Source organism: Labrus mixtus, chromosome 2 (genome assembly GCF_963584025.1).
Source record: "Labrus mixtus chromosome 2, fLabMix1.1, whole genome shotgun sequence".
NCBI lineage: Eukaryota > Metazoa > Chordata > Actinopteri > Labriformes > Labridae > Labrus > Labrus mixtus.
Window position 1 is genome coordinate 2,309,346 of NC_083613.1, and position 25,278 is coordinate 2,334,623.

The window sequence follows — 25,278 nt, forward strand, 5'->3', positions numbered from 1 at the left end:
TAATGTTTGTACACACAACACAAAATGAAAATGCTTCTCTATAAGTGACACGTCCTCTGATCTCCTGAAGAAAAGTCAGAACTCCAAAGAACAAAGAGAAGGATTACATTTTATAAATGTATACTTTTGTTGCATGAATGTGTCACATCTTTGTTTTTAATGGATGGAAGTCATTAAGTTATTTATCTCCATGAACTGAAATGTTTATTTCATAAAGCAAGTTCAGTCATGTCATTTCAATCTATACATAAATAAAGCAGTAAGGTCAGGGCTTGACTATATGTTTAAATTCACAAGGAAATAACCGTTTGCTTTTAAAATAATGACATTGTCTATTGTTGTCAGCTTTTAGAAATACATGAGATATGTTGTGCCTTGTAACAATTTCCCATCCATTATCTTGCCCATGTACTTTTCCCCCCACCACCTTATTTTTCCACCTATCTACATGGCTTATCTCCACTGCTCAGAGCTGACTGGCACCAACATTGTGCCATATGCCAGACCCTAAAAGTTTTATTCTTACCCCAACTATGCCTCTTCCCAATTTACCTGTTCCTCCCAACCAGTGCTAAAGGCCTAATATGGCATTCTGTTGAGTTCTTAATTCTGCTTTTGGGTCCTACCCATGTTCCCTTTAATCATCACATTTTGACACAGAAAAACTGCCTGCTGTTGAAATACAACAGTTTGGGTTTGGTTCAGGGGAACATTTTTGTGCTATAGTTGCAATGATTAAAAACTCAGTGGAACGATCCTGGTCATCCTTTTCTTTAAACTGTTATTGACCAGTTGAACGAGTTGAAAATGTTTGTCGTCGTGCCTCTGCTAAGTTGGCCTCAGAGCATGTGCAGTAAAGTCCTTCTCCAGCTGAGCTGAGATCATGCATGTAAGAGTCTTTATCCTGCCAAGCTGTTGGGTTTCCTGGTGGCTTTCTGCACACTTAAGAGAGATAATATATGAATCTTCTTCTAGACTTTCCAAATGTAACTCCACCAGAATAAATGCATGCAAGAATTCTTAAAACAAATATTGTTTTTTTCTTAAGATCCTTTTACTTGCTTAAATCCATCACATTCTTATCTAATATGAACTCTTGTGTGTTTCTGCATTTTAACTGGTTAAAGGTATAATATGTAACATTTCAACAGATATCAAATCAATCTAACTACATATATCAGTGAGTGATGCCTTTCTAAAAAAGAGTGAATTCAAACTCCCTTTAGGCTTATTGTTTTCACTCTGTGTACCCCGACCTATCCAGCCGTTAGCTCTGCCACCATGAAGGGGATTGAGACAGCCCCGCCCACTCAGGGGCGCTCTTAGTAGAAGCAAAAGGTTGTGTTGTAAGAGCACAATTCAAGGAGAACCAACAGACTTACTAAACTGAAGAAAATACTTCTCTGGTATAAAAAACTTCCAAACAGTTGTAACTGAATCAACTTCAGGCTGCATGTCTGGATGGAGATCTGTCATATAAACTTTGTAGGAACACAAAGGAAAGGGTGGAGGACATCTACTGGACATCTCCTCTGAAAGTCACATATGAAACCTTTAAATGACAAAACAAATATTCACAAGGGAGAAGAGCAGATTAGACAGCCAATGTGCATATCAAGAAATAGATTTTTATTTAGCTAATTACACTTTGGCCAATTATTACGTTCTTAACTCTTAGAGTTAAGTTAACATAACTCTTCACTAATGGGCAAAACATGACGATGAATTAAGGTGCAAGTTAGCATGCTTGCCTCTTTGCCAAATGTTGTAAATAAAATAAAAAATCATGCTGTCATGGACTCACTCTCTCGAAGGCTAAAAACAATAAGCCACCTCCAAATAAAACATGTAAGCATCTTTTGGACTGTCGAAGCTGATGAGTACATTTGATTTTAGAATACAATGACCAGGGACCTTCCCACAAACACTCTGACATCCATTAAACCAGCACAAATGAAACAACACTCCTCATAGTTCATATTCTCTCTCTAGCTCCCATTTTAAACTGGTGCACTCACTGCCTCCCACTCGCTCTCTGCCTTTCTCTCCCCCACACACAAACACACACACACACACACACACACACACACACACACACACACACACACACACACACACACACACACACAGGCCCACAGCAGTCGCAGCACTCCCTGGTGTGGACAGCTCCATCTATTGTGTGTGAATAATGTCCAAGGTCACTATGTACTCAGAGGGTGATCATAAAAACCATACTGCTGCTAACCACAGGCCCAACCACTGAATTAGACAGATGCTGGGCGAGACAGGGGAGAAGAAAAAGGAGGATAGGAGGAGGTCAGTGCAGTGTGTGTGTGTGTGTGTGTGTGTGTGTGTGTGTGTGTGTGTGTGTGTGTGTGTGTGTGTGTGTGTATGCCAGGCGGTGAGAGAAAACAAGTGAAAAGGGAGGGGGTAGCTGGAGAGGAAGAGAGAGGGAGGGTAAGGGTGTGGGGGTGTGTAGGGGGTCGAGAGGAAAGAGGGAGTGGGTAATGCTGCAAGTTTAGGATCCCACAGCTCTCTCTCTCTCTCTCTCTCTCTCTCTCTCTCTCTCTCTCTCTCTCTCTCTCTCTCTCTCTCTCTAATCAGTCAGATCACAGAGGGGACAGCAGACCTTTCACACTCCTTTCGTCACTCCTAATTTCACTCTTGTTGGCTGCTAGCCATCTAGGGGAACTTGTGTGTCTAGTTCTGTCATATGCCATATCTGGAGACAGAATCTGGACTTTGCACCAGTTGAGTGGGGTTGGCTTGTCAGAGCCGAGACATGATCGTGTCCCAAATTTGATTTCACTGCGCCTCATCTTAGCACAGGGTACGACAGCTTCCGTCTTAATTGGGGTTATAGTTAAGGTCCAGCCCTCCAGGGATGAACGGGAGTCAGCGCAATGTTTGCTAAACTGTGTGAATGTACTGTATGTGTGTATATGTACATGAACTTAGTGGACACTGATGGTGGTTCTACTTGAACATTTGAACAGAATGTTGATATCAGACTGATTTCAGCCCAAATTATTTCTTTCACTATGCCTTTTAAAAGTTATATTTTTCCATTAGCAAACAGAGAATGTATTAAGAGCTTTCAATCTAGAATATGAGTTGAAAAGGTTCATACAATATTTCCAGCACACAAAGCTGGAAAATTCCATTATTTGTGAGCTCACCTGTATGAAGAACATGTCAGTGTTCACAACTGGTCAAGAAGTGTATACTCGTGTTTGTTTGGTGCGCAAGGATGGAGTTTGACTTAAGACTTAAAGCAGTCCGGTAAGAGACAGTATCAAAAGAATATCAAGTTGAATGTTTTCAAATAAAGCTTGATGACAAAGGTTTCACAGTTATGACTTTTGAACATGAAAAATCTCAAACATCTGTTAACAATGAAAGTCACAGTTTGGTAAGATTAAGACACAAAGTTACTTGGAAAGACTCGGGATACGTATGCTAACTATGTACATAACATAATGTAATAACAACAAGTACCTAATCACATCTCAACCGGAGGGTCGGGGGTTCGATCCCCAGCTCCTGCAGCCACATGTCCAATGTGTCATTGGGCAAGACACTTAACCCCAAGTTGCTCCCACTGCTTCATCAGCAGATCATGAATATGTATGAATGGGATGAGTTGACACTGATGGACTTTTTACTCAGCAGCCTCTACCACCAGTGTGTGAATGTGTAGGTGTGACCTGCGGTGTAAAAGCACTTTGAGTAGTCAGAAGACTAGAAAAGAAATATACAGGCTCAAGTCCATTTACCATTTAAGTTACTGATCATGTACTCTACATGGTTTACAATGAATTCAACATAACTTAAGAATGTAATCAAAGTCTGTTCTCCTGAAGAAAGATTCACCAAACAATGGCACAAGAGGGGTTCCTACAGCTTCCTTAGCCGATGATAAAGCTGCTTTTTTGATGACTTGGGACTGAAAGGTTGTTGCTTTTTCATCAAATTAACCTAAGTCAAGTTTTATGCTCTGCCTTAGCAAGGAGATATGTCTGGAATAAACACTTCTCCTTTTGTGAATATTCTCTTCCTGCCTCCCTCCGTATGGGAAACCTGCTGAGAGTTGTTACCTCCATTGTGAACTTGTTTTTCCTCCCTAGTTTGTGGGTCTGTCCTGTCACAGATTGGGAGCTAAACCAAAGATAGAGTTTGATAGCTAGATGTGAGAAGAAAACAAATACTAAAAAATAAGAGCTGATCAAGGAGATGTGACTTTGAGATGAGATGCTTTGAACTATGAACATTTGATATCTGACAGCTTTTTGTTTTTTGCAGAGCTATTCAGTTGAAACTCCGGTCATTGCTGTTTACTGCCTCATCCCCTGTCACTCACCCACATCTTTATCTGAGTTGCCATTTACCCTGATCTGAGAAGTATCGTGTTCTGAACCCGAGTCATCACCTTGGACAATCTTTTGGGTATATTGAGTCTGTGGTAGAGCCGTTGTTGTCACTCTTGAAGTATAGCTGTCAGATCCCCAGCTCATGCAGTCTACATGTTGAAGTGTCCCAGGGCATTTTATTTCTTCTTTTTGTTGCTTGTTCAATAATGTGCATAAAGAAAGAAAATCACTTAATATATGAGATGTTAGTCCCAATTATTTATTTATTGTACATACAAATGTATTTACTTACTTTCAAGACCTGTTGAAAGGGACAATGGTAAAAATACATGCATGCAACATTTCAACATTATACTTAAACTTACTAGCTTAAAGGTTCTATATGTAACTTTTTACATGTTTAAATAGTTTTTTATGGCCCATTAATAAGTGAACGGTTAACTGATGTGAATAAGTAGATGTTCACTGTCTATCTGTGTTGCCTGTATAAAAAGTTTCCCCGGGTCGTATTTTCCGCGAAAGCTCCAGGAAGTGACATTTTCTCCTCACTCCGCTCCACTTACAGAGATCAACAGTACAAACTCATCGCACACTCCCGGTCTTCACCTCCACAGCCAGAGGCCGTCTTCCACACACTTCTATCAAAGGTGGACAAACTCATCACACACTCCTGCTCTCAGCCAGTGCCTGCAGAGAAGCAAGACCCCATTTTTCAAAAGCATCTATATTATTTATCCTAGTTTAACCACGTTTCTGGTTGTAGAACTTATTCGAAAAATGCAGAGGGTCTCTTTAGGTTATATCTGAAGCAGTTCGCCTGTCCTCTTCCATCGGTGCAACATCTGTTGGTACGTTGTTTGTCTGGCAAACCGAGGGGAGTACCTTAAAACAGGCTACCATCTCTGGTCAAAACAAAAACAAACCATTCAGATCTGAAAATGAAACTTAGGTGGAGGACATACTGGCTTCTGTGTTGTTGTGAGAGAAGCCAGCACTTCAACATAGCATGTTTCTGATTATATAGTGAGGTCATTTTATGGTTTGATTCATTAGATTTTTTATTTTTTGTGTTTTTTTGAATCATTATTTTTTGCTCCTTACAGCTATTCATCAACACTACTGCAGAATCCATTAATCCATGGCGTGTTAAATTCAGCCTTTAGTGTGAGAGCTCATTCTTAACCTTGAAAATGACAAAAAGACATCTGACATTTAAAATCAAATTAAAATGTATAAATAAATGTTAAACATAAATATATTAATTTAATAAAAACTGTGAGACGCAAACATGCAACTCATTAAGAATATAACAGCTAGATCTCTGAGATTCATTGTAGATCCTTGTCAGATTAAACTTTGTCATTTCTCATCATTCGTTTGTCAACGGCAGCTGTTTCCTCAGGAAGTCTCAGGAAATCCACAGCACCACATTCAGCAATCACGTGATTGTCAGCAGCTAAAGATAGTCAACATAGTATAAAGCTGAAAGTCCACCATATATACATTTATTTATATTCCTTTTTATTTTTGTTGTCATACCATTCAGCATAAAAATGGTTGTTGCAGGTTGAAGGACTGTTGCATGTTTTTGATTCTTTCTTCCATCATAAAGCTAAAAACCTTGTGTGCAGTTGTTTGAACCTCAAAAGATATTTTCCTTTTTACACATACTGCAGGTGACTAACTCACTGTGCCTTTACACATGAATTCATATCGACTTTGAAGTCAAATGTTTTGTACAGTTGCTTATTTTGAATAGATGAAGAGCCCACATTGAAGCAACATGACTCACTGCTGAACCGTGTTTTGTGTGTTATACATTTGCGTGAGAAGAGATGTGTGACGAGCAGGTTGAAGAGAAACAGAAGTAATTTAAGGTGAAGGTTTAGGCCATAGATGACAGCAATGAATAAAAGAGAAACAGAATCTACCGTTGTACTGAGATGCTGTTTAACAGCGTGCCACATGAACAGCTGGATTTTTTTGATTGCCTATGTTGGTTTTCCAAATGTCACTTCACAAAGAGTTGGGGGTGACAGAGAAGTGGAGGCTATTTATCTCTCCAATATATTAGCACCACACCATGACTGTGACAACTGCACATCAGCATCTATTATACACTAAGTCAGGTTTTTTGAAATTCACGGACTCTGCAGAGTGTTTCAGAAAAACAGTTTTGGGAGAAGAAGAAGAACATCAACACCTCTGTGGATGAAAGCACCAGATAGAGAGAAAAAGATTTATGTACAAATAAAATAAGTATTTTTAAAAGCCACACAGAGTGGGTGTTTGTGTGCACATGTGCTGTTAAAAGTTATTTCTCTTCATGTCTGCGCAGGGCCGCCCACAGAAATGGCTGGGCCCGTTAAAGTCGAAGTGAATGGGCCTCCACTGATGTCAATTAATAATACAATTACAAGCATGTTGGATCAGTAGGGTTGTAGCTCCTGAGCATTCATACACTTTTATTATTCAGGTTTTAATTTTAGTTTTCAGAGAAACTGAAAGTTTAGCGCAGTTCTGGCTAACATTTTCCTCCTCGGTCTGGCTCACTTCAGCTTTTGAATTTTACTGAAAAAATATTGCTTACAAGTTACTTTTGGGGTCAAATGTGTTCTTTCTTTCCAGCATCCTGACTTTGAGTAGGTCCTGGCATATAGCTTTACAGCCTGACATTACTGGTCAACAGTTATGTTCAATGGGCTCGCCACAAACTTGAATGTGACAAAAAAAAGGGTTATTCCATTTTAAAAAGAGGATATTCACATTTTGAAAGAGGCAACAATGAATCAAATGAGTTTCTGTTTTGTGTTAATAATTAGTGTAAGTATAGCAAGTATTTAGAATTAATTTTTTTACTGGGTGTTCCCTAAATGTTTTTGGAGTTACAATATTTTTCAGGATGATCGTATGCTGTATCTGTGTGCGCGCATGTGTGTGTGTGATTATGCAACAGACTCTGTGTGGAGCCCGCTTCCCTTCACTTGCACCTACATAATTAACGTGTTCTTGGTAATGTAGTCTAATGGCTTCACAGGAACACTCTGAAATGCTGATGAACATCTGTTTGGCAGAAAACTCAACAAACACACTCCAGCTCTTACTCTTGTGTCCAATTCCCTGACAGAAACACACTCCTCAATATGTTGCTGTCCAATCAGTGATGTGCATAGTTAAATCTATGTAAAGAACTTAAATGCTATGTACCTCAAAGAATAAATCCAGCCAAAACACTTAAACACCTGTAATTACGGACATAGTTTTGCATAATGTTTGGCTTCGCATAGTGGCATCAATTAGCATTTTAGACAGTTCTGTGGAACAAACACAGACAGACAAAAAAAAAACTTCCAGCTGTTTGTCTCTGCAGTGAGGACTAGAGGAGCTGGTAGAGTTGGATAGTATTCTTTATTTCCTTTTAGCACACCAAAACACAGACAAACAAACCAACCTGCTGAATTTATAACGGGTCAATGACAACATGGAGTACCATTTAGATAGGAGCAGGTGGCTTGTTAGAGTTTGTGTATTTTTGTGAGAGTATGTGTGATAGTGTGTGTCCTTGTTAGTGCTGTAGTTTGCTACCCCTACCAAGGTCATAAGGTCTCACTGCACCACAGGAAAAAAAAAGCCAGCACATAAGAGTTTCTGTGTGTGTGTGTGTGTGTGTGTGTGTGTGTGTGTGTGTGTGTGTGTGTGTGTGTGTGTGTGTGTGTGTGTGTGTGTGTGTGTGTGTGTGTGTGTGTCTGCACCCCAGCCAGCTGGCAGAGACCCAACCTGCTATCAGTGTCGCCCCCTCTACTGGTGGAGACAGATGTACTGACTAGTAAAAGACGGTGAGCAGAGCACTCCTTTCACTCTCCTCCTCCTCCTCCCTACTCTCTTGGATCTTTCCTCTTGACCTTCCGTCATCCTCTCAAATGTCAGAGACGAACACGACTAAAAAGTGTGTATGTGTTAGCCGTGGGCTCTGCATGTTTGTACTTTGATCCAGTGAGCCGTGTCCAACAGTTCCCCAACAGGTCCAGATCCAACAGTCTGCACACCTGTGACCTGAGACTCCATAGATTTACTTGGACACTGCAAGTCTAGGTATTCATTATTTTTTCTTACTGCCAGACTGCAGGGAGTGCAGATGAAGGCTACGATGTGATGGAGTGATGAAGGGAGAGAGAGTTGCCAAGAGAGGGAACCATGTGACGACAGCGACTCAAACGAGTAGCCTAATTGGGCACAAGAGGCCTTTGCAAGTTTGGGTGGCGGAATACTTCAAAAATGCTTTTCCAATATAAACACATTCAGGAGAGGCTGTGTAATTACACACGATTTGAAAACACATCCACACTTCCAAACGCAAAAGCAGAGGCAGGGGTATGATGGAGTCTTAAACTGAATATAATGAATTGTGTCAGAAACACACAAAGCAGCACACAAACAGGGCAATTAACAGAGAGAGCTGCAAAGCGCAGAGAAGGAGCGGTTTGTGTCTTTTAAAGACAGACACACATGTGTAGTGCACAAAAAGACACACAAAAGCTTAATATAATAGGAGTCCCTCAGATCTCAAAGCAGTTGCATTATTTAACAGCTGGAGGATAGCCTGCAGTGTGTGTGTGTGTGTGTGTGTGTGTGTGTGTGTGTGTGTGTGTGTGTGTGTGTGTGTGTGTGTGTGTGCGCGCGCGCGCGCGCGTGTGTGTGTGAGAGCGAGAGACGATTCTCCCTTTCCAGTTATAAATACACCTGCATCTGAGAATCCCCCTGTTCCCTCACTGTTTTACTCTGCCTCCCCTCTGCTTTCCTCCCTGTCTCTCTCCATCTGCACTGGAACTGTTGCACTCCGCTGTGATTCATCTGCCATCGGAAATATTTTCCATCTTCTATCTAAATGGTACCTGGCATGAAAGCTCAGTTCAATATAACAGGCTTTAACAGAAACAGAAAAGGCCTGGTGTTTCAGTCTGATGTTTTTATTCAAAACCAGGCATCACAATGATAGGTATGTTTTTTTCCCATAGATGTAGAGGTGTTATTTCACCTGGTTCCTCTGAAACTGATTGTTATCTCAGCAATGCTAATGTCGGAGTGGCACCGAGAGGCATTGTAAGACAACAGGAACTAACACACAGCTGGAAACAAAACGTAGTACCTAAAATGATAAAATCATCATTTCATCAGAATCATTCTTTTCTTTACAGACCCTGTGACACACGTTTTGTCACGACTGATAACATACATTTCTCCAGTATTTCCAAACATGACTAACAGGCTCCTCATCGCTCCTAAAAGCAAGTTCTGTCCTTCCTTTCCCAATCTTAAAGATAAAACAAGAACGTTTACTTCAGCACATCATTTACACATGTTGTCTAAATTGAAAGTTTGTTTCAGGATGATATAATGTAGAAACAAGTAATTCATCTTCCAAGTTATGTTATTTTACTTTTTCAGTATGATAGCCACACTGAAATGATACCATATTGTTTTCAAACTGGAAAAAGGAACATGAAAAAGATGACTTGATAAACCCGAGCTACAACACAAACAAGCAGGACCATTCTCTGCTTTCACCTCTTTCAAACAGCACACTGTTGCTAGCCTATTGTTCTACAAAAACCTGGTTGTTTCCTGCAGTGCGAGACAGAGCTCTTTACCCAGGAGTCTATTTTCCTGTGTACAGATCTGAGAGAACAAAGGACACTGGCAGAAAACACAAGATGCATCTCACTGTTAGGCAATACTTCTCTTAACCTCTGTCCATCTTTTTTTATCTCTTACAGAAATAACTCGTTCATTTTCTGTTATTACTGCCTTCAGGAGAGACAGTCTGATACTGTTCACCACTTTCCCTACACAGTTATGTTTGTTAACATGAACATATCGAATGAGGCTGGATGTATTTTGTTTCTTTGATAGTTACTGTCTTTAGCTTTTCCAACTATTTTCTTATTTAACCAGGTTGAGTTCCTGTTTGATAAGGTTATTGTCTAAAATAAGATTATTTTATAATTTTCGTAATTTTGGGCTTTTGAGGATAGTCAGGGAGAGAGAGAGAGAGAGAGAGAGAGAGACTGACAGACAGAGAGAGAGTGGGGAATGACATGCAGGAAAGGAGTTTCAGGTTGGATTTGGGGTTGGCTGTAGCTCAGTTGGTAGAGTTGGTCGTCTCCTAACTGGAAGGTCGAGGGTTTGATTCGCAGCTCCTGCAGCAACATGTCCGATGTGTCCTTGGGCAAGACACTTAACCCCAAATTGCTCCTGCTGCGAGTAGTCGGAAGACTAGAAAAGCGTTACACAAGCTCAAGTCCATTTACCTGGGCCACCCGCTTGGAGGACTTCAGCCAAGAACCAACTTAAGTGTCACTTTGTAACCTGTCCAGTCTCATCAACAGTAAGCTCTCAGTCTGTTCTCTCACCTGCTCACACAAGTCTCACAATCCTGACTTCGATCCACACCCTGCTCTTCACTCTAAGTAAGGGTTTCATTGCCAATTCACGCCTTCTGACACTCAGGGGGAAGCATCTGGTTTGGGGGCTTTGGTTAGTTCTAGTGTTTGGCCAAGATTATCTGTTGACTTTTACAAACCCATTTGGTTGATTATGCCAATGCTTCCCTGGAAACCACAACAGCCAATTATAGATAATTTGTCAGTTTCCACCCAGAACTCTCAAGTCAAGAGTCGGAGCTAAAAATGAGAGCTGTAACTTCCTTCCTTTGACTATCACAGTCCACTTCATTAGTTCATATTATACTGATTGCCTTTGTCAATACATTTTGAAGAGTGTGATTGTTTCCTTGACAATATTTTGTAGTGACATTTTTTTACGAGGTAAGGAATTGATTCATTTTGGATTTTATTTGGGATGAATGTTGGGTGTTGACATGCAGGCAGGACTTTGATAATTTACTGAAAACACTGTGAAAAAGCAGACATTTTCATACCAATAGTCCACAGCAGTAGAAGATCATTCTGGAATATTTTACTTTCAAGTAAGTACATGAAGATGAAACTAAATGGGCTACAGTCGCTGCTCTCCATCAGATAGAAATGTACTATAATACAATATCAGATGAAGCCCATTATTTCCAAATTGTTTCAGGACAACCTATCATTCTGTTTTATGACGCTAACGTACACACTATTCAAGCCATAATGAAAAATATACGCCATTTTTGCTACGAGGGGAAATTCATGGTTTGTGGTTAACATCATCAAAAGAAAGAACTGTGTGACCCGTGTCTCTTACCAGCATCTGATTGAATCTTTCCTGGTAGATTTCAGGCTGTTCTAAGGGGGAAATGAGTTGTACTGGGGTGTACCTACTGAAATGGACATTGAGTGCACATGAATCGATGCTGATGGTACTGTCGGACACGATTCGACACGATGCTCTAAGACCTTGAATCATCTCTTTCACACTTTTACAAAAACAAGTGAGCGAGACAGGGCCCATTAGAACAAAATGCATTTCGGGGCACTTGCTGATATTGATTTTTGTTTACTAGCAAAAAATAGAACAACTCCCAAGTGTGGACCTTTGGTCAAACCATTATGTCTACTTTTACAGAAAAGTACCAAAAGAAACACACATGCACAGTTAGACACAAACACGCTCACACTAAGAACATTTTTGCACTTACCGTAGATGAGGGATGCAGAGGTCTAGGGATCAATCAGATAAACAGAAGGCAAAGGCAAAAAACAAACACAGCAGCTGAGAAGAAACGGTTCAATTGGGGAACAAATGCACTTAGGCTGCTCCCTCTGAACATCCAGTGGTAGAAAAAAAGTAGTAGTAGATGATTAAGAAAATGGACAGGGACAGAATTAGTACATGTTTTGCTTTAGCTCAGAGACAGTGGCAAAGAGCAGAGAGGTGGTGGGATGTTTCACATGAATCTCATTTATTTTTCTGTCTCCTGCCACTAATTTTACAAAGACAGGAGTCTTGTCAAAAAGGGTGAGTTGTGAAGCTCTTGGACTGACACATGCAGCTGATGGTATTCACTTTTGGGTCCAGCTATAAAAATAAGTGGGCCCAGTGAAAGTCTGAACTAAGTGAGAGGGTTAGGAAAGGGAAAAATAACTCACTGTGTTTGTTTCTTTTCAGCCCTTTGAGAGCATCTTCCTGTACATATACCTGCACACATTTTGTCAAGGCAGATGACTTGTTAGAGCTTAATTGATCTAAATAATGTAGAGTGTTGCCCATTTATTTATACACTCTCCCTTTTCCTTTTGCAAGTTGTGCAGTCCGTTGATGAAAACTTCTGAGAATCCCAGATTCGCTCAGTTTTCTTCTTTTCAACCCCCACTCAATTATTGTTGTCTTACTCATCTTGCTTACAGGTGAGTGCGATTTTGGGTGTGTTTCAAAGTTCATTCACTATTGCAGCTGTCTTGCATGAGCCGATGGATGAAGGTGGAGAAGAAAAACAAAACTTCAGAATCAGTAGAAAACAAAAAAGTCAGAAAAGCCTTGCCCTTCTTGTCTCATTTCTCATGTCTGCGCTCTTCTTTTCTCTCGCTCATTTCCAGCTCTGACTCACTTCAACCTCTGAAGTAACAGGCTGCTCTTTACACTCTCTGTTTTCCCTTGGTTGAGCAAAATGGGCTCAGAACTTTAGGCTTTGAAATAATTGTAAACATAATGAGGACAGATACATGAGGATTTTACCTTAAGGATACAATTCAACTCATCATAGCTTTAATAGCCTGACTTTATTTTGCAGAGAGTCAATCCCTCGTCTTTTTTTATTCAATCTAAGAAGTTGAAAACATCATTTAGCATTGCAAAGATATGAGAGACATGTTCTCGTACTTGATCCTGTTATTTGTTTTCTCATAAGCGATGTTAAGTTTAAGTGAAAAAGACACATCAGTTCAGTAATAAATCTCCTTCGTCATTATATATTTGTGCTTTCATATTGGGACTACAACAGCATGATGTAGGTGTCCCCGTCTATGATTTCACATTGCATTACAGCAATGTTACAGATAGGGAGACTGTCCCTGTCAGAGGGGAGGGAAGGCGGGGGTTCTCCCGAGGTAAGACACGATGAGAAAAAAAAAAGAAGCCTGCTATACGACGCTATAATGAGTATGTTTGCCTTTATATCAATGCTACATGTAGTTCGGTGGAATCACAATGTCAACAAAAGAGCGGAGAACAACATACTGGCGAACAGAAAACAAGATCGGAGCAGTCACATGCATACACTCTTTGCACAGTGTAGCAGTCCACAAACGTCACTCCCTCTCCCATTAGCTCGAGGTGAATTCTCCAGAGAATATCCTGCTGAGTTCTCACATCAGCTCACTCGGACTTGCTGCGGATAAAACACTAGAGGTCTGGCAGGAGAAACTCTGAGTGAAGCAAATTCGGCTGTTTGCATTCACACATACAGCTCCTCCTGGAAATATCAGGAGGAGTTTTCTGCAAGTGTGAAAGCCGTAAGACAGCGGTCACCCACTGGCTCCGCCCCTTTAACGCCTCTGTTACTACCTCCGAGGTGGGATCACTTCTTCCCCCCCATTCCCCTTCTGTGACATTCATAATGAAGGCGAGACGTCACAGGGGCCTAAATATCAGGCCTTGAACTGGCAGTCTGCATAGGGCTATCTATTAGAGCATGACCAGAAAACTGAACTAGAAACATCTTAGACACAGAGTCAGAACTGTCAGGGTCAACTCATGAGATACCTGTTGGATTTGCATTCCTTTGGTTGTAGCTCATAATTCAGCTGTGCGCTTTAAAGGCTTTATATGTGATTTTTTGATCCAGCAGATGTCGCCCTTGAGCACTAGCATGAAACCAAAACAACTTGCGCTGCATTGTTATGTTAGCATGCTTATGCTAGCGATCTTTATTATGCTCGTATCTTCACACTGCATGTAAATGTATTTAAACAAACTGAAGATATGACTCGGGAAAACTCTGAAAGCATCACAGGACTCGGGTGTTACACTCATTGTAGACAGTCATGACTCACAGAGTTATTTTCAGAGGATATACTTGATTTATATTATATTTAAGAGTAAAAAATCACATATAAAGACTTTAACAAGGAACAGATTTTTTTTTTAAGGTCAATCTTTGGAAATATCTTCATCGTCTCTCTCACCAACTATCAGACAAGAAAGTCCATACAAGCTGTCTGTTGAATTTAAAACAGCAGCAAAAGGTTAGCCTAACTAATGTGAAGACCGCTATCAGTGCTGACCAAAGGTCTGCGTAGTATTTCTGGTATGGGTTATATAAAGTACTGGGCAGCAGAATCTACTGGAGTCTCTTTTTGTTTTTAAGCACATTACCTCCTCACCCTCTAAAATTATGACTTGACTCTTTAGACTTACTTTTTGTAGAATTTTAATTAGTGAGCTTTAGATTGGCATGGATGTTTTTAACTTTGGACTGGAGCCATGCTAGCCGTCTCTTCCTGCTCCAAGTCTTCATGCTGTGCCAAGCTTATCTTTTCCTGACTTCAGCTTTATATTAAACAGATAGACATATAAAATGTATTAAGATTCTAAATGCTGGCTTTAGATTAGCCTGTCATTTCAAACAGAGGTGTCTCGACGTCCCTATATTAGGTGAATGCCCTCGTCTTTTCAAAAAGGGCTGTCAGTTTGGACTGAGGTTTAAGTAACAGTTTTAACGGACACATGGTGGATATCATTATTTTCCATTGTTAATATGTAACATGAAACCTTTTTTTTGTCTCATCCAGTGAGACAGGGAGCGATATTTCTTAGAAGTCACTGGTTAATCCCACCCTGATAACAGCCAGCATGCATTTGATCAGATCTATAGCTGCACATTCAAATAGGCTTCATGTATGATCTGAATATTGCCCTGCAGAGAGCCTGTGTTTTCACCGCGCAGTCTGTTTGTTAGCAGACCCCCTTCGGAGCCCGGGTCACTGTGTTCTATTACTGCGCAGTATGCATGAAGCCAAACAAACAGCCAGGCAATAGGCAAAGTAAACAGTGGCTCAGCACCCTGCTGCCATTTAAGGCACAGCGGGGGGGTCTGTGTATGTGTTTTGAGGAATTGGAATAATGGAGGTTGACACGTAATATTTCCAATAACTTGATAAAGTTTAGAAATGTTTGTAGTTGAGTGTGTATCAACAAGAATTTTGCTTGTGATTTTATGAGCACAGCACATTTGATGCCGTGTGTGTAGTTTTGTGAATTTCTATGTATATTTGTACACATTGCAGATGTGCTGCGGCCAATGATTCATTGTCCTTCTACAGCAGACTAGATCAGACTCTGTCCGCCAGCTCCATTGTGTTCCAATAACACCCTTGTCTCCGGCTGATAATTATCTGCACGGCTGCTTTCCGCTGAGCCGCTCTCCTCGTGTCTGAATAGGAAAGACAAAGACCAAGTTTGTAAAAGGGCCTCAAAACTTAGTTAGGGAGTAAGAAAAGGGAAGGAGAGAGTGACAGTCAGTGGTGTGGGGCGGGGGGTTCAGAGGCAGGGCTGGCGGCAGAGCAGACAGACGAAAGGAGAGGAAGGAGAAATGATGATGATGAGTGTGGATAGGGAGGGAGAATTGAATCTTTTAATCTCCCAAAGTGGGAAGAAAGCGACCTGAGGCATTTGTGATTGGATTTCCTTTAAGTCCACAAGTAGGTCAATAGAGCTAGCATTGCTCATTAGCAAAGAGGGAGGAGAGGTATAGAGGGGGAGAGCAAGGGAAAAGTTTTGTGTCGATACAGTGAGCATCATTCATTTGCCCTTTCTTCAGAAGTGGAGGAGGAGGAGGAGGAGGCAGCAGAGAGTGTTATGGGAAGTTTGGCCACGTAGCTTTTTGTTGACTGTCTGAAAAGGAGGAGAAGGAGCAAATATAGTGAAGTAGAGAAGAGTTCCAAGAGGGCACTCAGACTAAAGAGGTACAGATTTCCCACTGTTGAAACCAAGAGGCCTCAAATGAAACCATCTGATGTGACAACCAGAAAACCAAGCATACAGGCTCATATTGATCAACCCTTTAAATGACTGTCACCTATGAGGGGAGAGGGGGCAGGGGGTGCAGGGGGGGGGGGGTTAAACATTAGCCACTGGTTTTAGCAATTTGCTGAATTACTTATAAACAAGTTGTGAAAGCTTGGGGATAATTCCTCCTCCACAGATTTTTTTCTGCACAATTAGAAGAAGAAGAAGTTATACTTTATTGATCCCGCGAGGGGAAATTCGTTTTTACACTCTGTCTAGTAAACATGCTACACAAACATGAACTGAAATACACACACATGCACAAACAGGATCCTGTGGACATGCACTAATGGAGAGGTCTCAGAGTGAGGGGGCTGCCCTACGGCGGGCGCTCCTGAGCTTGTGGGGGGGGGGGGGGTTAGGTGCCTTGCTCAAGGGCACCTTGGCAGTGCTCAGGAAGTGGCCTGGCACCTCTCCAGCTACCAGACCAATTTCCGGACTTGGTCCGTGCCGGGACTTGAACCGGCGACCTTCCGATTCCCAACCCAAGTCCCTACAGACTGAGCTACTGCCGCCCATTATTAGAGCTCGCTCTTTAAGCACAATTAGCATTATGGTGCCGAAGGAAACAACAGCAAGAGGAGTAAGCAGGAGTGACAGAGCGGAGGTAAGAAATACAAAGCGAAAAGAAGGTTCAGAGGCATTGGGCAACTTCTAAGGAATATTTCTATGGATTTGTTTTGTCTGACATATTTTAAAGGTAAAGATGCTGAAACAGACAGTGAAATGACTGAAATGACTGAATGTATCATGTCAACATGACTATACACATATCGTTTTCACTGTCTGTTTCTGCAGAGAACCTCACCCAGCTCGCAGTAACAAGAAGCCAACCCTCTGCAGCAGCCCATGAGGAGCGTGCAGGTGGTTTCTCTAACATGCAAACAATCATGACTAAAAGAAAAGTAAGTGGTTCCTCATCTGATGAGCTCAGTTCTGCAAAGTGAACACAAACTATTGGTGATGTTTAGGGATCCATCACTGTTTGGGTCAAATAAGTACAGAGGTTAATGCACTATACAAAACAAAGGTATGTCACTTCTAATGAACATAATTTGACATTACAAATATGTTCTTTTTTTTCTTTTTTACAGTATATGACTGAAAGAGTTGTCCATTAATTACTGAAGTAAGTATGTACAATTAGTTTCACTTAAAATTGAACCCCAGTTTCCTAGATGAAAGTCTTGTATTTCACCCCATTATTACACACTTTGAAATGCGATTCAGACCAGACTTCTTTTTTACGATGTAACCTGACTTCGTCTGATGCATTGTTGTTTCCCAGATTGAACTCTGAGAGAGGCTAAAGTCCCCAGCACCAATATGACATTTTATTTTCTGAAATGTTGTTCTTGTCATTTTGGTGATCTACATTCACATACATCAAACATTTTTCAGAAATATTACTTTTCACTGTAAATATTGAATCTGTATTAATGACTTAATGACTGTTACATGACTTAACGCTAACGTTGTGTCTTGGCATATCAATGACGGAACAAGCCTGTATGTCTGCTGAGGTGAATGCTGTACTGCATTTTAATCACCGCACTGAAGTTTATCCCACAATGATACACACAATGCACTTATAGATTCATTCTTTCACACACAAATACTTTGAGTATGTGTGCATGCACACACATCATGTACAAAGAGCAGATTCTGATGAAGTGGCTGAGCCATATGATGGATGGAGAGGAGTTGATGACTGCTGGGTGGCTGCTCACACCCTCTCATTTTCCCTCTCACCTGCATGCATCTCTCTCTCCTCCATCTTTCCCTTCTTCCATTCACATCCATGTCAGAGTCTCTATCCTTTTTTCTCGGGTGGTGACTGATGGAGGAAAGATCTGCCTTTGCTCAGCATCAGCATCTCCTATATCAGTGGTTCTCAACTGGTGGGTCAGGACCAAAAATTGGGTCGCAGAGCCATTTTCAGTGGGTCAGGGGTGTGTGCATGGGAAAAAACTGTAAATAAAAAGTCTATGAAGCGCTTTTTGAACATGTCACAATTTTACAGTCCAAACTGTGCAGTTTTCATTTAATAATGCTGATTGGTTGAAAATTATCAGAAATTTGGGTCATGATTTTTCATGAAGTTGGTGGTGGATCGTGGGGCTAGACTGTATCGTCTACTTTTTGGACCCTTTAAAAATATAAATAAGCATTGTGAGAGGGCAAGGTCAGGGAAGAGGGGACAAAGACACAAACAGGCACACAGGTAGAATGCAAAAGAAGGAAAAGAAATTGGAAAGTAGAAAGAAATGGTTGTAATGGATAGAGAGTGATGAGAAGTGGAAGAAAGATGAAGGGAAAAAGTGGAGGCTGGAGATGGTTTAAGTGAGACCAAAGGTCTTTTGAAGCTTCTTTATTGATTGTTCAAGTCATTCGATCATGTCTTGGTTCACCATTTTAGCCTAAAAATGTCATCATGAGCACCAACCTAATCTCTGAGTCACAGGAGACTTCATGTTAAACAGTACTGACGTCACAGTCACTCCAGAAAGTGAGAAGCGATTAAACCTTGTGAGATAGTTATTAGGATTAGCACAGAGCAATTAAATGTTAATGATGTAATGAATAATGAGCCCCACTCATTCTCATTAGCAAACACTTGTTAATTGTATATGAGGCTGCTAACATTGAAGCAGGGAGGGAATGAGGGTAACTGGACGAAAAGGAAAGAGAGATAGAGTAAGAAAAAATGGAAAGGATGGAGGAAAGAGAAGCACAATTGCAGGAGTATGAATTGTGATTTTTAGATTAGAGCAAAATTATGAGCATCTCAATCCAAGTCCAAAGTCAAACAGCCTGCCTCAATATCCTTCCTGACATTTTGTATGGACTCGGGAGCTGAGTTATAGATTTGTGCAGCTTTCCTCAGAGCACAAAACCTCTCACATTTCCTGGAAACGCTCAGAAATCTGAGACCACATCGATAACAAAAGCAGTCTTCTCAAAAACTGGATTTTAATAGAGGGTTAGGGCCTGTTTTTTAGAAGCATGTACTATTTTTTTTGCAAATAACTCTTATATATTTATTTTTCATTTAATTTACTAAGGGATATTTTCTTTTGTATAACCAGAGCGCCCCCATGAGGGACCAAGGTAGAACTGCTGCCTGTCCTGGGGGATGAACATCACTTCGGGGACCTGGCAGCAGTGCACTGGAGTAGATTAAGAGGGAAAATTATTTATAAATTTCCCTTCAATTATTTATTGAGCAATTCCTCCCAGTGTTTACTCAGAGGTTATTAAATATTATGCAGCTAAGCAACTCAAAGGACAGAATCGTCAGAGGACATCCTGGGATACTTTTAATTCCAGTGCTCGCTGAGCTTCCAGAAACAGTGTTCAAATTGGAATTACAGGCACAGCTGCTCAATCAATTCTTCACCATTTTAATTGTTCCTCTTTGCTTTCCCTTTTTTTCTTCTGTGTTGGTCCGGGAACATTTACAGCTATTGACCAAAAAGTGCATGTGTGTGTTTGTGTGTGTGTGTGTGTGTGTGTGTGTGTGTGTACACATTGACACTTGTGGGTCTGAGAAGTAATGGAATAACTGCGACTCAGCTAATCCGATCTGACTCTTTCTCCATCTGCAGCCCCTGTCTTCCTCTCTATCAGCCTCCGTCAGTACATTGAGGGACAGACCTCTGTCTGCTGGCTCAGGGACCATCAATAGTTTGTCCAGATAGTGGCAGCAGGCTTAGCCATGAAGAGGAAATGTAGTCTTGGATTTTGTCCCTTTTGGCTTCCACAACAAGCCATCTAATATTATTTGGTAAGAGAGAAAGTAGGAGTGGGAGAGAGGGGGAGAGAGGAAGAGAGTGGAAAAGGGGAACCTCTAGCCGCAGAGTAGATGAAAATTATGCAGCCAAAGCAATCCAGATCACCCTGGCTGACATTGATAATGCACACATACAGACTACTGCACATATATAGTTCATCTGTGTGTCTCCTACAAATACACCTGTACACACACACAAGAGAAAAAACAAAACACAGAGGGAGAAAGTCATGTCAAAATGACACACTTTCATTCCATGTAGAAAAAGCTCACAGGATAGTGGGTGTTTGACATTTCTTCAGTCACTCTTACTACTTGTTGGCCCTTGTAGGGATTCATTCCATCTGCTCTTTTCCCTCGAGAGCAAGAGAAAAAAAGCCGAGGAGTGTGTGCAAGTGTGTCCTTTTGCTTTGGGTGGCTCACTTTACCAAGAGAAAGAAGGAAAAACACAAACCGTAGCTATCATCCCCCTCCACTCTCACCCACACTCATTCTGTCTCCCCCTCTGTGTTTGTGTGTGTGTTTGTGTGTGTGTATGTGTGTGTGCGCGCATGTGTGTGTGTGTGTGTGTGTGTGTGTGTGTGTGTGTGTGTGTGTGTGTGTGTGTGTGTGTGTGTGTGCGTGTGGCCAGAGGGTAGAACACTTCACAGAGCAGAAAAAGACCAATAAGTTGGAAAAGAGGAAGTCAGAGGAGGCAGCAAGTGAAGAAGAATCTGCTTGGTACTCGTAGAAATCATGGCTAGAGTCAAGTGTGGTTTTGTGTGCGTGTGTGTGTGTGTGGGGGGGGGGGGGGGGGGGGGGGGGGGGGTTCAAGTCCATTTATGTTGACAAGGTTTTCTCCAATTACCACTAAGGCACATGTACACACACCCATATACGCACACACAGCTCTAGAGCAACACATAGGAGATAATGGCTGGTGGTCTCACACATTTCAGTGGAGCAACACTGACCCCTACTGAATGAAGCCAGATTTCAAAAGCCTACTATCAGAATCAGGGTGTTGTTCATATTCACACATACCATTCCTGTGAATGCTTGCACTCTAGTAAGATTTAAAGCATGCAATTTCATTTACAGGGGTCATTCACTTGAAGAAAATCTTTAATTTCTCCATTTCTATCTCAGAAATTGGGGGAAAGGCAGGGTGGGAGTAGATCCTACGCTTGTAAATTAATTATTTTGATAAAATATTTAAATTAAACGGTTTAAAGCTTGGCAGTAGATTCCGTAATTCGACCAAAACTTTACATCAATGATGAAGGCCCTCAGTCATAGGTTATTTGGTAGTTATAATAGAAATGTCTACTGGCTGTAGTAAATGTTATAGTTTATTAAAACTACAGCTCAAACTTGGTTCAACATGTCCACTTTAAACTTGATTAACAAAAAATGTGGGTTTTCATCAGATAGCATGGCTGTAGCAGTGCAGCACACTTAAAGTTTGACGTCTCACCCTGAGAATTAAGCTGTTATAACTCAGCTGTACATTATTCCATGTGCTCTAAATTGCATGTGCACATGTAATAATGTACCTTCTGGAACTGTAATTAACTGTGTCTCAATAACCAGTTGCATTTCATATCCAGTTGGTCGAATCCCATTCAAATTTGATAATGCAAATCCTAAGTTTATCACCACGCTCTATTGTGAAACCCGTGTCTAGCTTAAAGCTGTTGCCATGACAATGCATTGTTTGCAATGGAAAGAAATTTTTTTAGAGGGGCTTAAAGGTCCCATATTATGCTTTTTCTGGTTTTATATGCCCTTTAGTGTGTTTTTCAAGTGTCCTGTGTATGTTTAGGCACATCTATGTGCAAAAATTCAAAGTCCACAGAAACGCGGCTTCTCCTACGTCCTCCTGTTAGCTGTAGCATTAGCTGCATGTAACGCTCGGTTCTAGCCCCCCTCGATAAAAATTTGTCAATCCGACGTCATTGTCAGTGTGAGATCATTGATCTAAGCCCATTGGCTCATTGTGGCAAGCCCTGCAGCTCATGTTGAAATTTCGGAGATGCGTGCTGAGCAAATGACCAATAACGACAGAGCGGATCGGCAGACCAATCAGAGCAGACTTGGCCCTTATGGGGCTCAGCAGAGTGTAGCTGACGGACTCAGAGCGGAGAGGGAGCAAGGATGAGCAGTACATGAAAACAGACACTTTTTTCGGACTTTAGCTATTGTGAACGTACAAAAGTAGGTACATAGATTAAATATACGAACCCCAAAAAGGGCAGAATATGATCTCTTTAAAACACTTAACATGGCAAACATAAGCCAAGTGAAGAATTTAAAACTTTGATTTGGTTTTTGTCAGTGGGATGCCACCCTAAAGACTTCACAAATCCAGCCCCCAGCACTTGTGGTAAGCATGCCTCTTAAAGCCAGCCATCCATCCATGCATTTTGTATTGTTAGCCATTTCTAAGGGTCATATCTTGATGAACTACTCCAAGGGGGTTAACCGGATCCACTTCAGTTTTGGTGTACAGGTAGAGGAGACCTTGATGATACTTGTGTTCAAATCTCAAAGTGCATTGCCTCGACTGTTGCTGGCTGGCCATGAAACATGGTGTGGTTGTAATTTAAATCAACTTGGTTTCAATGGAGCCAAACATTGCATGTTTGATGAAAGTTACCTTTTACACATATGTACAGTACATGCCAAAACTGCATTTTTTTCTAAGCACCACCTATTGGTAAGACAAAATAAGCCTTTTGAGACATGACTAAGTTCGTTTATCTTGTGTCCAAAACAAAGACGTTTACATCCTTTAGACCCTGAGCTGGCAGAAACACCCTGTGGCTGTGCAACATCCGGACATGCACCACAACCAGATGTGTGCAGAGGTGTGAGGGTTTGACATTAACTCAACAATAAGAATTTGAGCCGACGATAAAGAAATATGACTTTCAACATGATTGGTTTTCTTTGAAGATGGCACCAGGACTCACCTGTCCTTGCTATTCTCTTTTGTTAAAAGCCACACTTGTCATGTCTAGTTTCAAAAATATAAACTTTGAATGACCTCCGTCCCTGCTCTCTTCAAAATAATGATTGTTCAGGAGTGAGCTAGTACAATTTTTTCTCTGGAACACTGTTTGGAGTTAAAAAGCTACCAGGAGAGTTTCACTGTTGCAGGCCCACCACCATAACTTATCGTGTAGCATTTTATCTTCAAACACTGTTCCAGGGATCAAATGTTCCTCTTAGGAAAAGTTTGTGTAAAGAGTTATGAACATATACCACAGAATCTGTACATTTCTCCAACTTTCAAATTTTTCTACCAAAACTCCACAGTGCACCTTTAATGTATATTTAAAAGTTAATTATGTTTAACTGTTATTTGGACATCTCTGTTAGGTAGAAGGTTGTTATTAAAAATATGTACATTATTATAATGTGCATGTACAAACAGAAAAGCATAAGGACTTGACTCACTTCGTATAAATTCAGACACACAAGTGGCTTTTTCAGCTTTTTGACAAGTAGAGAGAGTAGTTAAACAGAATAATAAAACTGCAGCCTGATGACAGTGGCGACATGAGCTGCAGTCTTTTTGGAAGAGTGGGTGGGTGTGTGTCTACAGCTAAAAGAGGGGAAATGACAAGTCAGAATGGCACTTTTCAATGTTCTGGATCTTTGAAGTGCTTCTGTTCCACCAGCCGAACACGAGTCATTCTGTGCTAGGCTGACAGACCCACAGAAGGAGTATTTATTTGTGTGTAGCAACTCAATGAAAATTAATTCATTAAAACCCTTTTCACACATACGGAAATCTCCTGAAAAACTCTGGAGATTAGTCTACCCGGAGGTTCTTTATGTGTGAACGCAAACAGACGCAGTTTTCGCGCTGACTTTACCCGGAGTTTCTCCTCCAGACCCCTAGTATTTTTTTTGCAGAAGGTCCGAGTGAGCTGATGTCTGAACCATTCTCTTCCTTCCGGTTCGTTGTTGATAGCGTTCATAGCTATCACCATAGCAACAGTAGAAAACGTAACAGTCCAACGCTTCTCTAGCGAGACCTGAAAGAATCTTCATAGAAATGAACAAACTAAAGATCATAAACATAAACTGAACGAAGATTATGAAGATACAATGTACATTTGTCACCAGAAAGGTTATCAAAACGACACTTAAGCCTCAAACTATCTTAAAATATTGCATTTTCCACCGAAAATAGAAGGGATGTCCGCCATGTTTTTTTTTTCGCCAGGGGAAAACTGGGCAGTCACGTGACCTGAGGTATGCCTATACAAAAGAATAGACAAAAGGAAATGTAGACATGTCACAATTTTAGAGCCCTTATTGTGAAACTACTACGTTTTGAGCTGTGGACCAACGTAGGTATTACACATTTTGACATGAGACTGGGTTGGTTTATTTACGTCACGTCTTACGTCGGGAAATCTCCCCCGACAGGGATAGTCCCCAGCCATGAGGAGCATATGTGAACGGCTAGGTCCGGAGAATCTCTAGAGAAGTCCTCCTGTAATTATCTAGATATTATCCAGAGTGCAGATGTGAAAACGGCTTTATTGACTTTTTTCAAGTTTGGTTTTCATCTGGTGTCACATGGGGAAAGGGTCCATGTGTAAATATGTTCTTTCTGTTTATATCCTTGAGCTGAGAACAAGAAATGGACCATTTCGACGTTGACTGGATCTGCCAAGTAAATCCAATTTCTCCGGATTAGTTTCAATGCCATATTGTGACTTTTCACAGCTTTAACTGTCTCACATTGTATTTGTGCTTTTCATTTACTTGTAGTTACTTGACGGACGTGGTTGCCATGGAAAGGTTCCTTTCTTCATTCTCATACGACACATGCATGTCCCCATGCAGTTTACAAATCGGTTCCCACAGTTTATGAAACTGTGCCCACACATTAAAACCAGCAGGCATGGATAACAAACTGTGGGTTCACAACTGAGAGTATTATTCTTTTTTTTAAATGAGTAATTAATTATACCAATTATGAACTCAACATAATTAATAGGCTAATTAAATTATAAGTATAACTTAACTTATTATTGTATTTAATTATGATTTATATTTATAATTCATTCTTATATTCATTATTCATGATATCTTATTTTTACTGTCTGTGGC